The sequence below is a fragment of the Mustelus asterias genome (genome assembly GCF_964213995.1).
Source record: "Mustelus asterias chromosome 26 unlocalized genomic scaffold, sMusAst1.hap1.1 SUPER_26_unloc_41, whole genome shotgun sequence".
In the NCBI taxonomy this organism is placed as follows: Eukaryota; Metazoa; Chordata; class Chondrichthyes; order Carcharhiniformes; family Triakidae; genus Mustelus; species Mustelus asterias.
The window spans coordinates 7,501-23,495 of NW_027590111.1; the positions used below are offsets into that span (position 1 = coordinate 7,501).

At 57.2% G+C, this 15,995-nt stretch overlaps 1 long non-coding RNA gene across 1 annotated transcript; it reads right to left on the bottom strand.

Annotated features, from left to right (window-relative positions):
* Positions 1–14,957: 14,957 nt before the first annotated feature.
* On the bottom strand, positions 14,958–15,700 carry LOC144482160 (uncharacterized). Its single transcript, XR_013495882.1, has 4 exons — positions 15,590–15,700; positions 15,397–15,472; positions 15,164–15,274; positions 14,958–15,085 (listed from the first exon to the last, which is right to left on the bottom strand). It is a non-coding gene; the product is annotated as an uncharacterized LOC144482160 (long non-coding RNA).
* Positions 15,701–15,995: the final 295 nt, after the last annotated feature.

The following is a 15,995-nucleotide window of genomic DNA, read 5'->3' on the forward strand; positions in this document are numbered from 1 at the left end:
ACGTTAACCTGAAGAGAATCTTGAACAAGGGCTCCCAAATCCCTTTGATTTACTGAGCATTTCCCCATTTGGACAATAGTCTATGCCTCCACTCCTCCTTCCAAAGTGCATAACCTCACACTTTCCCAGGTTGTATTCCATCTGCCACTTCTTTGCCCAACTTCTCTCCAACCTAATGGCACGATGGCACAGCGGGTTAGCACTGCTGCCTCACAGCTCCAGGGTCCCGGGTTCAATTCCAGGATTGGGTCACTGTCTGTGTGGAGTTTGCACGTTCTCCTCGTATCCACGTGGGTTTCCTCCGGGTGCACCGGTTTCCTCCCACAGTCCGAAAGATGTGCAGGTTAGGTGGATTGGCCATGCTAAATTCTCCCTTAGTGTCCAAAGATGTGCAGGTTAGGGTGGATTGGCCGTGCTGAATTGTCCCTTAGTGTCCAAAGATGTGCAGGTTAGGGTGGATTGGCCGTGCTAAATTCTCCCTTAGTGTCCAAAGATGTACAGGTTAGGTGGATTGGCCGTGCTAAATTGTCCCTTAGTGTCCAAAGATGTGCAGGTTAGGGTGGATTGGCCGTGCTGAATTGTCCCTTAGTGTCCAAAGATGTGCAGGTTAGGTGGATTGGCCATGCTAAATTGTCCCTTAGTGTCCAAAGATGTACAGGTTAGGTGGATTGGCCATGCTAAATTGTCCCTTAGTGTCCAAAGATGTGCAGGTTAGGGTGGATTGGCCGTGCTAAATTCTCCCTTAGTGTCCAAAGATGTGCAGGTTAGGTGGATTGGCCATGCTAAATTGTCCCTTAGTGTCCAAAGATGTACAGGTTAGGTGGATTGGCCATGCTAAATTGTCCCTTAGTGTCCAAAGATGTGCAGGTTAGGGTGGATTGGCCGTGCTGAATTGTCCCTTAGTGTCCAAAGATGTGCAGGTTAGGGTGGATTGGCCGTGCTGAATTGTCCCTTAGTGTCCAAAGATGTACAGGTTAGGGTGGATTGGCCGTGCTAAATTGCCCCTTAGTGTCCAAAGATGTGCAGGTTAGGGTGGATTGGCCATGTTAAATTGTCCCTTAGTGTCCAAAGATGTGTAGGTTAGGGTGGATTGGCCATGTTAAATTGTCCCTTAGTGTCCAAAGATGTGCAGGTTAGGGTGGATTGGCCATGTTAAATTGTCCCTTAGTGTCCAAAGATGTGCAGGTTAGGGTGGATTGGCCGTGCTGAATTGTCCCTTAGTGTCCAAAGATGTGCAGGTTAGGGTGGATTGGCCGTGCTAAATTGTCCCTTAGTGTCCAAAGATGTGTAGGTTAGGGTGGATTGGCCATGCTAAATTGTCCCTTAGTGTCCAAAGATGTGCAGGTTAGGGTGGATTGGCCATGCTAAATTGCCCCTTAGTGTCCAAAGATGTGTGGGTTAGGGTGGATTGGGCCGTGCTAAATTCTCCCTCAGTGTAACCCGAACAGGCGCCGGAGTGTGGGCGACTGGGGGATTCTCACAGTAACTTCACTGCAGTGTTAATGTCAGCCTTACTGGTGACACTGATAAAGTGAAGAGAAGGGTGTGTCTCTCGGTGCCAGCCGTGTTTGCGATGCTGTGCAGTGGCCTTGCCAAGCGGTGCCCGAGGGGTTAAGGTGCAGCTGGATAAAGCTGAGCAGGCATTTACTTTTCGCTGAGAGTGCGGGATGAGCTGAGGACTCCAGCTGTAAACACTGATAAGGAGAGCGAGCGAGGGGACTACAACCTGCTGACACTCACACTTTTACAACCATTAATGGAACTGGACTGATTGCAACAGCCCTCATAAATATTTGCAATATTTCACAGAGAGATAACTTCAAATCCCCATCCCTCAGCTTTCAGTCTACCTCTCTATTGTGTGTGTGTTTCTCTCTCTCTCTCTCTGTCTCTCTCTCTCTCTCTCTGTGCGTCTCTCTCTCTCTGTCTCTCTCTCTCTCTGTGTGTGTCTCTAACTCTCTGTCTCTCTCTCTCTCTCTGTGTGTCTCTCTCGCTCTGTCTCTCTCTCTCTCTGTCTCTCTCTCTCTCTCTGTGTCTCTCTCGCTCTGTGTCTCTCTCTCTCTCTCTCGCTCTGTGTCTCTCTCTCTCTCTCGCTCTGTGTCTCTCTCTCGCTCTGTGTCTCTCTCTCGCTCTGTGCGTCTCTCTCTCTCTGTCTCTCTCTCTCTGTGTGTCTCTCTCTCTCTGTCTCTCTCTCTCTCTCTGTGTGTCTCTCTCGCTCTGTGTCTCTCTCTCTCTCTCTCGCTCTGTGTCTCTCTCTCTCTCTCGCTCTGTGTCTCTCTCTCGCTCTGTGTCTCTCTCTCGCTCTGTGTCTCTCTCTCGCTCTGTGTCTCTCTCTCGCTCTGTGTCTCTCTCTCTCTCTCGCTCTGTGTCTCTCTCGCTCTGTGTCTCTCTCTCTCTCGCTCTGTGTGTCTCTCTCTCTGTCTCTCTCTCTCTCTCGCTCTCTGCCTCTCTCTCGCTCTGAGTGAGAGAGTGTGGAACGAAGGTTGTGAGCGCAGAAACTATAACCCCAGCAGAGAGAGCCATTGGAGAGAGATCCGGAACCCCTTCCTCACACAGAAGGGATTGGAGACCTAGAGCTCTGTCTCCCAGAACGAAAGCTGCAGAGGCCTGGAGGGCATTTAATATCTCTTAACCTGTCTGGCAGAATTATTAACAGTTCCAGGGGATTGAGGGTTACAGAACCAGCACTGGTTGTCCAAGCTAACATAGGGATCAGCCCGGTTTGAATGGGGTGGACTGACTCGAGGGGCTGAATGGCCTCCTCCTGTTCCTGTGTAACAGGCTGGAGAAGGGCTGAATGGCCTCCTCCTGTTCCTGTGTAACAGGCTTTAGAAAGGGCTGAATGGGGCCTCCTCCTGTTCCTGTATAACAGGCTGGAGAAGGGGCTGAATGGGGCCTCCTCCTGTTCCCTGTGTAACAGGCTGGAGAAGGGGCTGAATGGGGCCTCCTCCAGTTCCTGTGTAACAGGCTGGAGAAGGGGCTGAATGGCCTCCTCCTGTTCCTGTGTAACAGGCTGGGGAAGGGGCTGAATGGCCTCCTCCTGTTCCTGTGTAACAGGCTGGAGAAGGGGCTGAATGGGGCCTCCTCCTGTCCCTGTGTAACAGGCTGGAGAAGGCGCTGAATGGGGCCTCCTCCTGTTCCTGTGTAACAGGCTGGAGAAGGGGCTGAATGGCCTCCTCCTGTTCCTGTGTAACAGGCTGGAGAAGGCGCTGAATGGGGCCTCCTCCTGTTCCTGTGTAACAGGCTGGAGAAGGGGCTGAATGGACGCCTCCTCTTGTTCCTGTGTAACAGGCTGGAGAAGGGGCTGAATGGGGCCTCCTCCTGTTCCTGTGTAACAGGCTGGAGAAGGGCCTGAATGGCCTCCTCCTGTTCCTGTGTAACAGGCTGGAGAAGGGGCTGAATGGGGCCTCCTCCTGTTCCTGTGTAACAGGCTGGAGCAGGGGCTGAATGGCCTCCTCCTGTTCCTGTGTAACAGTCTGGAGAAGGGGCTGAATGGGGCCTCCTCCTGTTCCAGTGTAACAGGCTGGAGAAGGGGCTGAATGGGGCCCCCTCCTGTTCCTGTGTAACAGGCTGGAGATGGGGCTGAATGGGGCCCCCTCCTGTTCCTGTGTAACAGGCTGGAGAAGGGGCTGAATGGCCTCCTCCTGTTCCTGTGTAACAGGCTGGAGAAGGGGCTGAATGGGGCATCGTCCTGTTACTGTGGAAGAGGCTGGAGAAGGGGCTGAATGGGACCTCCTCCTGTTCCTGTGTAACAGACTGGAGAAGGGGCTGAATGGCCTCCTCCTGTTCCTGTGTAACAGGCTGGAGAAGGGGCTGAATGGCCTCCTCCTGTTCCTGTGTAACAGTCTGGAGAAGGGGCTGAATGGCCTCCTCCTGTTCCTGTGTAACAGGCTGGAGAAGGGGCTGAATGGCCTCCTCCTGTTCCTGTGTAACAGGCTGGAGAAGAGGCTGAATGGGGCCTCCTCCTGTTCCTGTGTAACAGGCTGGAGAAGGGGCTGAATGGGGCCTCCTCCTGTTCCTGTGTAACAGGCTGGAGAAGGGGCTGAATGGGGCCTCCTCCTGTTCCTGTGTAACAGGCTGGAGAAGGGGCTGAATGGCCTCCTCCTGTTCCTGTGTAACAGTCTGGAGAAGGGGCTGAATGGCCTCCTCCTGTTCCTGTGTAACAGGCTGGAGAAGGGGCTGAATGGCCTCCTCCTGTTCCTGTGTAACAGGCTGGAGTAGAGGCTGAATGGGGCCTCCTCCTGTTCCTGTGTAACAGGCTGGAGAAGGGGCTGAATGGGGCCTCCTCCTGTTCCTGTGTAACAGGCTGGAGAAGGGGCTGAATGGCCTCCTCCTGTTCTTGCTGTTGAGAGTGAGTGTGCAGGGTGGCTCTGGACTCCATGCCGCTAGCCCCGGAGGGTAAACGGCCGGTGTCTGACCCACGACCTTGGCCGTAACCCATCTGGGAAGGGCCGGGGAGGTCAAAGGGCGAAACAAAATCGCCAGTGTTGAAGTCACGTTGGCCTCTGCGCTCTCTCCATCTGTCTCTGCTCTCTCTCCATCTGTCTCTGCGCTCTCTCCATCTGTCTCTGCGCTCTCTCCATCTGTCTCTGCGCTCTCTCCATCTGTCTCTGCTCTCTCTCCATCTGTCTCTGCGCTCTCTCCCTCTGTCTCTGCGCACTCTCCGTCTCTGCGCTCTCTCCGTCTCCGCGCTCTCTCCGTCTCTGTCTCCGCACTCTCTCCGTCTCCGTCTCTGCGCTCTCTCCGTCTCTGTCTCCGCACTCTCTCCGTCTCCGTCTCTGCGCTCTCTCCGTCTCCGTCTCTGCGCTCTCTCCGTCTCCGTCTCTGCGCTCTCTCCGTCTCTGTCTCTGCGCTCTCTCCGTCTCCGTCTCTGCGCTCTCTCCGTCTCTGTCTCTGCGCTCTCTCCGTCTCTGTCTCTGCGCTCTCTCCGTCTCTGTCTCTGCGCTCTCTCTGTCTCTGCGCTCTCTCCGTCTCCGTCTCTGCGCTCTCTCCGTCTCCGTCTCTGCGCTCTCTCCGTCTCCGTCTCTGCGCTCTCTCCGTCTCCGTCTCTGCGCTCTCTCCGTCTCTGTCTCTGCGCTCTCTCCGTCTCCGTCTCTGCGCTCTCTCCGTCTCCGTCTCTGCGCTCTCTCCGTCTCTGTCTCTGCGCTCTCTCCGTCTCTGTCTCTGCGCTCTCTCCGTCTCTGTCTCTGCGCTCTCTCCGTCTCTGTCTCTGCGCTCTCTCCGTCTCCGTCTCTGCGCTCTCTCCGTCTCCGTCTCTGCGCTCTCTCCGTCTCTGTCTCTGCGCTCTCTCCGTCTCTGTCTCTGCGCTCTCTCCGTCTCTGTCTCTGCGCTCTCTCCATCTCTGTCTCTGCGCTCTCTCCGTCTCTGTCTCCGCGCTCTCTCTGTCTCCGTCTCTGCGCTCTCTCCGTCTCCGTCTCTGCGCTCTCTCCGTCTCTGTCTCTGCGCTCTCTCCGTCTCTGTCTCTGCGCTCTCTCCGTCTCTGTCTCTGCGCTCTCTCCGTCTCTGTCTCTGCGCTCTCTCCGTCTCTGTCTCTGCGCTCTCTCCGTCTCCGTCTCTGCGCTCTCTCCATCTCTGTCTCTGCGCTCTCTCCGTCTCTGTCTCTGCGCTCTCTCCGTCTCTGTCTCTGCGCTCTCTCCGTCTCTGTCTCTGCGCTCTCTCCGTCTCTGCGCTCTCTCCGTCTCCGTCTCTGCGCTCTCTCCGTCTCCGTCTCTGCGCTCTCTCCGTCTCTGTCTCTGCGCTCTCTCCGTCTCTGTCTCTGCGCTGTCTCCGTCTCTGCACTCTCTCCGTCTCTGTCTCTGCGCTCTCTCCGTCTCTGCGCTCTCTCCGTCTCTGTCTCTGCGCTCTCTCCGTCTCTGTCTCTGCGCTCTCTCCGTCTCCGTCTCTGCGCTCTCTCCGTCTCTGTCTCTGCGCTCTCTCCGTCTCCGTCTCTGCGCTCTCTCCGTCTCCGTCTCTGCGCTCTCTCCGTCTCTGTCTCTGCGCTCTCTCCGTCTCCGTCTCCGCACTCTCTCCGTCTCTGTCTCCGCACTCTCTCCGTCTCTGTCTCCGCACTCTCTCCGTCTCTGTCTCTGCGCTCTCTCCGTCTCTGTCTCTGCGCTCTCTCCGTCTCTGTCTCTGCGCTCTCTCCGTCTCTGTCTCTGCGCTCTCTCCGTCTCCGTCTCTGCGCTCTCTCCATCTCTGTCTCTGCGCTCTCTCCATCTGTCTCTGCGCTCTCTCCGTCTCTGTCTCTGCGCTCTCTCCGTCTCCGTCTCTGCGCTCTCTCCGTCTCTGCGCTCTCTCCATCTGTCTCTGCGCTCTCTCCATCTGTCTCTGCGCTCTCTCCGTCTCCGTCTCTGCGCTCTCTCCGTCTCCGTCTCTGCGCTCTCTCCGTCTCTGTCTCTGCGCTCTCTCCGTCTCTGCGCTCTCTCCGTCTCTGTCTCTGCGCTCTCTCCGTCTCTGTCTCTGCGCTCTCTCCGTCTCTGTCTCTGCGCTCTCTCCGTCTCTGTCTCTGCGCTCTCTCCGTCTCTGTCTCTGCGCTCTCTCCGTCTCTGTCTCTGCGCTCTCTCCGTCTCCGTCTCTGCGCTCTCTCCGTCTCTGTCTCTGCGCTCTCTCCGTCTCTGCGCTCTCTCCGTCTCTGTCTCTGCGCTCTCTCTGTCTCTGTCTCTGCGCTCTCTCCGTCTCCGTCTCTGCGCTCTCTCCGTCTCTGTCTCTGCGCTCTCTCCGTCTCTGCGCTCTCTCCGTCTCCGTCTCTGCGCTCTCTCCGTCTCTGTCTCTGCGCTCTCTCCGTCTCCGTCTCCGCACTCTCTCCGTCTCTGTCTCCGCACTCTCTCCGTCTCTGTCTCCGCACTCTCTCCGTCTCTGTCTCTGCGCTCTCTCCGTCTCTGTCTCTGCGCTCTCTCCGTCTCTGTCTCTGCGCTCTCTCCGTCTCTGTCTCTGCGCTCTCTCCGTCTCCGTCTCTGCGCTCTCTCCATCTCTGTCGCTGCGCTCTCTCCATCTGTCTCTGCGCTCTCTCCATCTCCGTCTCTGCGCTCTCTCCGTCTCCGTCTCTGCGCTCTCTCCGTCTCTGTCTCTGCGCTCTCTCCGTCTCTGTCTCTGCGCTCTCTCCGTCTCTGTCTCTGCGCTCTCTCCCTCTCTGTCTCTGCGCTCTCTCCGTCTCTGTCTCTGCGCTCTCTCCGTCTCTGTCTCTGCGCTCTCTCCGTCTCTGTCTCTGCGCTCTCTCCGTCTCTGTCTCTGCGCTCTCTCCGTCTCTGTCTCTGCGCTCTCTCCGTCTCCGTCTCTGCGCTCTCTCCGTCTCTGTCTCTGCGCTCTCTCCGTCTCCATCTCTGCGCTCTCTCCGTCTCTGTCTCTGCGCTCTCTCCGTCTCCGTCTCTGCGCTCTCTCCGTCTCTGTCTCTGCGCTCTCTCCGTCTCTGTCTCTGCGCTCTCTCCGTCTCTGTCTCTGCGCTCTCTCCGTCTCTGTCTCTGCGCTCTCTCCGTCTCTGTCTCTGCGCTCTCTCCGTCTCTGTCTCTGCGCTCTCTCCGTCTCTGTCTCCGCGCTCTCTCCGTCTCTGTCTCTGCGCTCTCTCCGTCTCTGGCTCTGCGCTCTCTCCGTCTCCGTCTCTGCACTCTCTCCGTCTCTGTCTCTGCGCTCTCTCCGTCTCTGTCTCTGCGCTCTCTCCGTCTCCGTCTCTGCGCTCTCTCTGTCTCTGCGCTCTCTCCGTCTCCGTCTCTGCGCTCTCTCCGTCTCTGTCTCTGCGCTCTCTCCGTCTCTGCGCTCTCTCCGTCTCTGTGCTCTCTCCGTCTCTGTCTCTGCGCTCTCTCCGTCTCTGTCTCTGCGCTCTCTCCGTCTCTGTCTCTGCGCTCTCTCCGTCTCTGTCTCTGTGCTCTCTCCGTCTCTGTCTCTGCGCTCTCTCCGTCTCCGTCTCTGCGCTCTCTCCGTCTCTGTCTCTGCGCTCTCTCCGTCTCCGTCTCCGCGCTCTCTCCGTCTCTCTCTCTGCGCTCTCTCCGTCTCTGTCTCCGCACTCTCTCCGTCTCTGTCTCTGCGCTCTCTCCGTCTCTGCGCTCTCTCCGTCTCCGTCTCTGCGCTCTCTCCGTCTCCGTCTCTGCGCTCTCTCCATCTCTGTCTCTGCGCTCTCTCCGTCTCTGTCTCTGCGCTCTCTCCGTCTCTGTCTCTGCGCTCTCTCTGTCTCTGCGCTCTCTCCTTCTCCGTCTCTGCGCTCTCTCCGTCTCTGTCTCTGCGCTCTCTCCGTCTCTGCGCTCTCTCCGTCTCTGTGCTCTCTCCGTCTCTGTCTCTGCGCTCTATCCGTCTCTGTCTCTGCGCTCTCTCCTTCTCTGTCTCTGCGCTCTCTCCGTCTCTGTCTCTGTGCTCTCTCCGTCTCTGTCTCTGCGCTCTCTCCGTCTCCGTCTCTGCACTCTCTCCGTCTCTGTCTCTGCGCTCTCTCCGTCTCCGTCTCCGCGCTCTCTCCGTCTCTCTCTCTGCGCTCTCTCCGTCTCTGTCTCCGCACTCTCTCCGTCTCTGTCTCTGCGCTCTCTCCGTCTCTGTCTCTGCGCTCTCTCCGTCTCTGCGCTCTCTCCGTCTCCGTCTTGCGCTCTCTCCGTCTCCGTCTCTGCGCTCTCTCCGTCTCTGTCTCTGCGCTCTCTCCGTCTCCGTCTCTGCGCTCTCTCCGTCTCTGTCTCTGTGCTCTCTCCGTCTCTGTCTCTGCGCTCTCTCCGTCTCTGTGTCTGCGCTCTCTCCGTCTCTGTCTCTGCGCTCTCTCCGTCTCTGTCTCTGCGCTCTCTCCGTCTCTGTCTCTGCGCTCTCTCCGTCTCTGTCTCTGCGCTCTCTCTGTCTCTGCGCTCTCTCCTTCTCCGTCTCTGCGCTCTCTCCGTCTCTGTCTCTGCGCTCTCTCCGTCTCTGCGCTCTCTCCGTCTCTGTGCTCTCTCCGTCTCTGTCTCTGCGCTCTCTCCGTCTCTGTCTCTGCGCTCTCTCCGTCTCTGTCTCTGCGCTCTCTCCGTCTCTGTCTCTGTGCTCTCTCCGTCTCTGTCTCTGCGCTCTCTCCGTCTCCGTCTCTGCACTCTCTCCGTCTCTGTCTCTGCGCTCTCTCCGTCTCCGTCTCCGCGCTCTCTCCGTCTCTCTCTCTGCGCTCTCTCCGTCTCTGTCTCCGCACTCTCTCCGTCTCTGTCTCTGCGCTCTCTCCGTCTCTGTCTCTGCGCTCTCTCCGTCTCTGCGCTCTCTCCGTCTCCGTCTTGCGCTCTCTCCGTCTCCGTCTCTGCGCTCTCTCCGTCTCTGTCTCTGCGCTCTCTCCGTCTCCGTCTCTGCGCTCTCTCCGTCTCTGTCTCTGCGCTCTCTCCGTCTCTGTCTCTGCGCTCTCTCCGTCTCCGTCTCTGCGCTCTCTCCGTCTCCGTCTCTGCGCTCTCTCCGTCTCTGTCTCTGCGCTCTCTCCGTCTCTGCGCTCTCTTCCTCTCTGTGCTCTCTCCGTCTCTGTCTCTGCGCTCTCTCCGTCTCTGTCTCTGCGCTCTCTCCATCTCTGTCTCTGTGCTCTCTCCGTCTCTGTCTCTGCGCTCTCTCCGTCTCCGTCTCTGCACTGTACGCCTGTCTTCAATTCACACTCTCTTCAATTCAAGTTAATGGGCATTGGGGAGAGTTACAGAACAAAGAGATCTCGGGGTACAGGTTCGCAGCTCCTTGAAAGTGGAGTCACAGGTGGGCAGAGTGGTGAAGAAGGCATTCGGCATGCTTGGTTTCATCGGTCAGAACATTGAATACAGGAGTTGGGACGTCTTGTTGAAGTTGTACAAGACATTGGTAAGGCCACACTTGGAATACTGTGTGCAGTTCTGGTCACCCTATTATAGAAAGGATATTATTAAACTAGAAAGAGTGCAGAAAGGATTTACTAGGATGCTACCGGGACTTGATGGATTGAGTTATAAGGAGTTGGATAGACTGGGACTTTTTTCTCTGGAGCGTCGGAGGCTGAGGGGTGACCTTATAGAGGTCTATAAAATAATGAGGGCATAGATCAGCTGGATAGTCAATATCTTTTCCCAAAGGTAGGGGAGTCTAAAACTAGAGGGCATAGGTTTAAGGTGAGAGGGGAGAGATACAAAAGTGTCCAGAGGGACAATTTTTTCACACAGAGGTTGGTGAGTGTCTGGAACAAGCTGCCAGAGGCAGTAGTAGAGGCGGGTACAATTTTGTCTTTTAAAAAGCGTTTAGACAGTTCCATGGGTACGATGGGTATAGAGGGATATGGGCCAAATGCGGGCAATTGGGATTAGCTGAGGGGTTTAAAAAAGGGGGTGGCATGGACAAGTTGGGCCGAAGGGCCTGTTTCCGTGCCATCATCCTCTCTGATTCAGTCACAAGATTGTCTGAACGTTCGTCAGGGTGGGAGGGGTTTGGTTTTTTTTTCACTGATTGCAAGCTTTGCTCCCTCTCCCATCCATCCATCTCCTTGCACAGGTCAACCTGATCTTCCCCGTGGTCTACCTGTTGTTCTGGGCGTTCCTGCTCATCTTCAGCCTCTGGTCGGAGCCCGTGGTGTGTGGCATAGGACTGGCGATCATGCTGACTGGCGTCCCGGTCTACTTCCTGGGCATCTACTGGACGAAGAAGCCCGAGTGCTTTGATAAACTTGTGGGTGAGGATGGCAAACCTGTCCCGCCACTGCCGCTCCTGGGCCTGCAATGCTCCCCACACCCTCCCACCTCTTCCCCTCCACTTCCCAATCTGTCCTCCCCAAACCGCCACACTGGAAAACAAGATGGCCCCTTGACAACTCACATCGCCCCGTTTCCCCACCCCCGGGATGTCCCAAAAGCCTCCGCTCCTCCAACTCCATACTGAGAAACAAGATGGCTCCTTGACGACTCTCATCGCCCCCCCCTTCCCCAACTCCCGGGATGTCCCAAAAGCCTCTGCTCATAGAATAAAGAACAAAGAAAATTACATCACAGGAACAGGCCCTTCGGCCCTCCAAGCCTGCACCGACCATGCTGCCCGACTGAACTAAAACCCCCTATCCTTCCGGGGACCATATCCCTCTATTCCCATCCTATTCATGGATTTGTCAAAATGCCCCTTAAAAGTCACCATCATATCCGCTTCCACTACCTCCCCCGGCAACGAGTTCCAGGCACCCACCACCCTCTGTGTAAACAATCTGCCTCGTACATCTCCTTTAAACCTTGCCCCTCGCACCTTAAACCTGTGCCCCCGAGTAATTGACTCTTCCACCCTGGGGAAAAAGCTTCTGACTATCCACTCTGTCCATGACTCTCATAATCTTGTAGACTTCTATCAGGTCTCCCCTCAACCTCCGTCGCTCCAGTGAGAACAAACCAAGTTTCTCCAACCTCTCCTCATAGCTAATGCCCTCCATACCAGGCAACATCCTGGTAAATCTTTTCTGTACCCTCTCCAAAGCCTCCACGTCCTTCTGGTAGTGTGGCGACCAGAATTGAACACTATATTCCAAGTGCGGCCGAACTAAGGTTCTCTAAAGCTGCAACATGACTTGCCAATTTTTAAACTCAATACCCCGGCCGATGAAGGCAAGCATGCCGTATGCCTTCTTGACTACCTTCTCCACCTGCGTTGCCACTTTCAGTGACCTGTGTACCTGTACACTCAGATCCCTCTGCCTATCAATACTCTTAAGGGTTCTGCCATTTACTGTATATTTCCGATCTGTATTAGACCTTCCAAAATGCATTACGCTCCTCCAACTCCACACTTAAAAACAAAATGGGGCGGGGTTGCGTGGAACTAGTCACATCCGGTGGGGTTTGATGACATTTCTACCTCATCTCACGCTGCCGTCTCTCTCTCTCTCTCTCTCTCCCTCCCTCCATCCCCCACTCCTTCCAGACTCCATCACCGACTTTGGCCAGAAGTTGTGCGTGGTTGTATACCCACAGATGGCCCCATCCAAGGACGAGCAAGAGTTGCAAGATCTCTCGGAGGCCGCGTGCCAGACCACCAAGGAGGAGGAGAAGGTGTAGACCTCGGAGTCGGAGGGGAGGGTGGGGTGGGTGTAACTTCAAACTTGAAGGTGCGGAGGCGTGAGCTCAGGGGAGAGGGTGTAGGCGACAGCCCAGGCCTGACAGAGATCAGGGCCCAAGGAGGGGGCGGCGGTGAGGAAGGTCGAAGGTCAAGAGAGGTTCACCGGATGTGTCTTTCGTGTTACGGGGGGAAGTCGGGGGGTGGGGGGGTTGGTTGCGGGAGAGGGGAGCGGGAGGGACGAGAAATGGAAAGAGATATATGTGTATTATCTATAGATATATATATCTATATTTTTAAAAATAGAACTGTTCCGGAAGCTTCCAGAGACGGAAGAGCGGGAGGCCCGATGGACATCTGGGAGTGGGTTATCCAAGGGGAGTGGGGTGGGGGGGGTGGGTGTTTTGATTCGCAATGGATGTGAGAGAGAAACTGGCGCTCCGTGTCTCGGGGTGGGAGGCAGGAAGGAAAATGGAGGAGGTGCTGGGGGGGGGGGGTTGTTACTGGGGGCATACCGTCACCCACCCCCCCCCACCCCCCCCCCCCCCGCTGCCCAGTTCGACAAGGGGCCCTGCCTCGGGTTGCCGTGGGTCTTCGAGGGCACCCTGTCCAAGGGATGCCCTCCCACCCCCATCACCAACCCCCCCCCCCCTCCTGCTCTGCCTGGGCTCCGCCCAGATGCCACACGTGCCAAAACAGGCAGGGCCACCACCTCTGCGGCGCCATTTTATTATTTGTTTTGCTCTTTGTTTGGGGGGGGGGGGGCGGGCGGGGGCGCGGGAACGTCTTGGTGGCCTTTTTGGGAAAGGGCAGGCGCCACACCCGCCTCCCACCACCCGCTCCCTGCCTCCACTGGCCTGTAGCCGGCCCCAGAATGCAATGGGATGGTCAGTTAGGCCGGCCCACAATGCAATGAGCTGCTCAGTTAGGCCGGCCCACAATGCAATGGGCTGCTCAGTTAGGCCGGACCCAGAATGCAATTGGCTGCTCAGTTAGGCCAACCCAGAATGCAATGGGGTGCTCAGTTAGGCCGGCCCCAGAATGCAATGGGCTGTTCAGTTAGGCCGGCCCCAGAATGCAATGGGCTGTTCAGTTAGGCCGGCCCCAAAATGCAATGGGCTGCTCAGTTAGGCCAACCCAGAATGCAATGGGCTGCTCAGTTAGGCCAACCCAGAATGCAATGGGCTGCTCAGTTAGGCCAACCCAGAATGCAATGGGCTGCTCAGTTAGGCCAACCCAGAATGCAATGAGCTGCTCAGTTAGGCGGCCCAGAATGCAATGGGCTGCTCAGTTAGGCCGGCCCCAGTATGCAATGGGCTGCTCAGTTAGGCCGGCCCCAGAATGCAATGGGTTGCTCAGTTAGGCCGGCCCCAGAATGCAATGGGTTGCTCAGTTAGGCGGCCCAGAATGCAATGGGCTGGTCAGTTCGGCCAGACTGGCCCAGAATGCAATGGGCTGCTCAGTTAGGCCGGCCCCAGTATGCAATGGGCTGCTCAGTTAGGCCGGCCCCAGAATGCAATGGGTTGCTCAGTTAGGCCGGCCCCAGAATGCAATGGGTTGCTCAGTTAGGCTGGCCCAGAATGCAATGGGTTGCTCAGTTAGGCGGCCCAGAATGCAATGGGCTGGTCAGTTCGGCCAGACTGGCCCAGAATGCAATGGGCTGCTCAGTTAGGCCAACCCAGAATGCAATGGGTTGCTCAGTTAGGCCGGCCCCAGAATGCAATGGGTTGCTCAGTTAGGCCGGCCCCAGAATGCAATGGGTTGCTCAGTTAGGCCGGCCCCAGAATGCAATGGGTTGCTCAGTTAGGCCGGCCCCAGAATGCAATGGGTTGCTCAGTTAGGCGGCCCAGATTGCAATGGGCTGGTCAGTTCGGCCAGACTGGCCCAGAATGCAATGGGCTGCTCAGTTAGGCCGGCCCCAGTATGCAATGGGCTGCTGAGTTAGGCCGGCTCCAGAATGCAATGAGTTGCCCAGTTAGGCCGGCCCCAGAATGCAATGGGTTGCTCAGTTAGGCTGGCCCAGAATGCAATGGGTTGCTCAGTTAGGCGGCCCAGAATGCAATGGGCTGGTCAGTTCGGCCAGACTGGCCCAGAATGCAATGGGCTGCTCAGTTAGGCCAACCCAGAATGCAATGGGTTGCTCAGTTAGGCCGGCCCCAGAATGCAATGGGTTGCTCAGTTAGGCCGGCCCCAGAATGCAATGGGTTGCTCAGTTAGGCCGGCCCCAGAATGCAATGGGTTGCTCAGTTAGGCCGGCCCCAGAATGCAATGGGTTGCTCAGTTAGGCGGCCCAGAATGCAATGGGCTGGTCAGTTCGGCCAGACTGGCCCAGAATGCAATGGGCTGCTCAGTTAGGCCGGCCCCAGTATGCAATGGGCTGCTCAGTTAGGCCGGCCCCAGAATGCAATGGGTTGCTCAGTTAGGCCGGCCCCAGAATGCAATGGGTTGCTCAGTTAGGCTGGCCCAGAATGCAATGGGTTGCTCAGTTAGGCGGCCCAGAATGCAATGGGCTGGTCAGTTCGGCCAGACTGGCCCAGAATGCAATGGGCTGCTCAGTTAGGCCGGACTGGCCCAGAATGCAATGGCCTGCTCAGTTAGGCCGGCCCCAGAATGCAATGGGTCCATTATCACTCCCATTTTTTAACCGTTAAAAAAAATTACACTTTGGAAATGTGAAATTCCGACCCGCCCATCAGTAAATATTGGCATATTTCTGTTCGATGGATTGCGTTAACTGTTTGCCAACGGAGATTTGGACTGGAGGGCGTTTCTATCACCCTGTTCTCTGCCAATTCTCGCGACTGCACTGGACAATGGTCCTGAATCAATGTGTGTGTGAGAGAGAGAGAGAGGGACAGCTCGAGGCTGGATTCCTGCTCCCCTGCTCTCAGATCTGCCCGCCACCCACCACCACCAAGCATAGACACTCCATCTTTGTACAACATCACCCCAAACCCAACACAACTGCCATTTGGTAGACTGGCAGCCACTTGCAGTGTGTCGGTCCTACCTGGGGGGGGGGGGCGGTGGGCAGCGTGAAGGGGGGCAGCCATTTGCAGTGTGTCAGTCCCATCTGGAGGGGGGGGCAGCCATTTGCAGTGTGTCGATCCCACCTGGGGGGCAGCCATTTGCAGTGTGTCAGTCCCACCTGGGGGGGGGGGCAGCCATTTGCAGTGTGTCAGTCCCACCTGGGGGGGGGCAGCCATTTGCAGTGTGTCAGTCCCACCTGGAGGGGGGCAGCCATTTGCAGTGTGTCAGTCCCACCTGGAGGGGGGCAGCCATTTGCAGTGTGTCGATCCCACCTGGGGGGCAGCCATTTGCAGTGTGTCAGTCCCACCTGGGGGGGGGGGGCAGCCATTTGCAGTGTGTCAGTCCCACCTGGGGGGGGGGGGGCAGCCATTTGCAGTGTGTCAGTCCCACCTGGGGGGGGGGCAGCCATTTGCCGTGTGTCAGTCCCACCTGGAGGGGGGCAGCCATTTGCAGTGTGTCAGTCCCACCTGGAGGGGGGCAGCCATTTGCAGTGTGTCGATCCCACCTGGGGGGCAGCCATTTGCAGTGTGTCAGTCCCACCTGGGGGGGGGGGCAGCCATTTGCAGTGTGTCAGTCCCACCTGGGGGGGGGGGGGCAGCCATTTGCAGTGTGTCAGTCCCACCTGGAGGGGGGCAGCCATTTGCAGTGTGTCGATCCCACCTGGAGGGCAGCCATTTGGAGTGTGTCTCTCAGTCGCCACTCTGAACACCGACTACCTCCACCTCCCCCCTCCCCCCCCCCCCGGCCCTGCCCTCCCGCACGCAACCGACCTCCCTAAAAGCCCCACCCCAGGTGGTGAGGGAGTTTGGGGGCAAGCTATGATCATCGCCTCCCCCCAAGTTGGGCGTTCCTGAGCCAAATACCAGGCTTCGGCTCAGCTCCCCCTCTCCGAGGGCTTATGCCATTTTTCCCAATCAGAGCCACACATGACGGAGAGAGGGAGAGAGGGAGGAGACCGTTCAGACGGAACAGCTTACAACCAGGCAAAAGGTGCTAATATCAGCAAGCCGAAAGGAGCTGAACTGGGG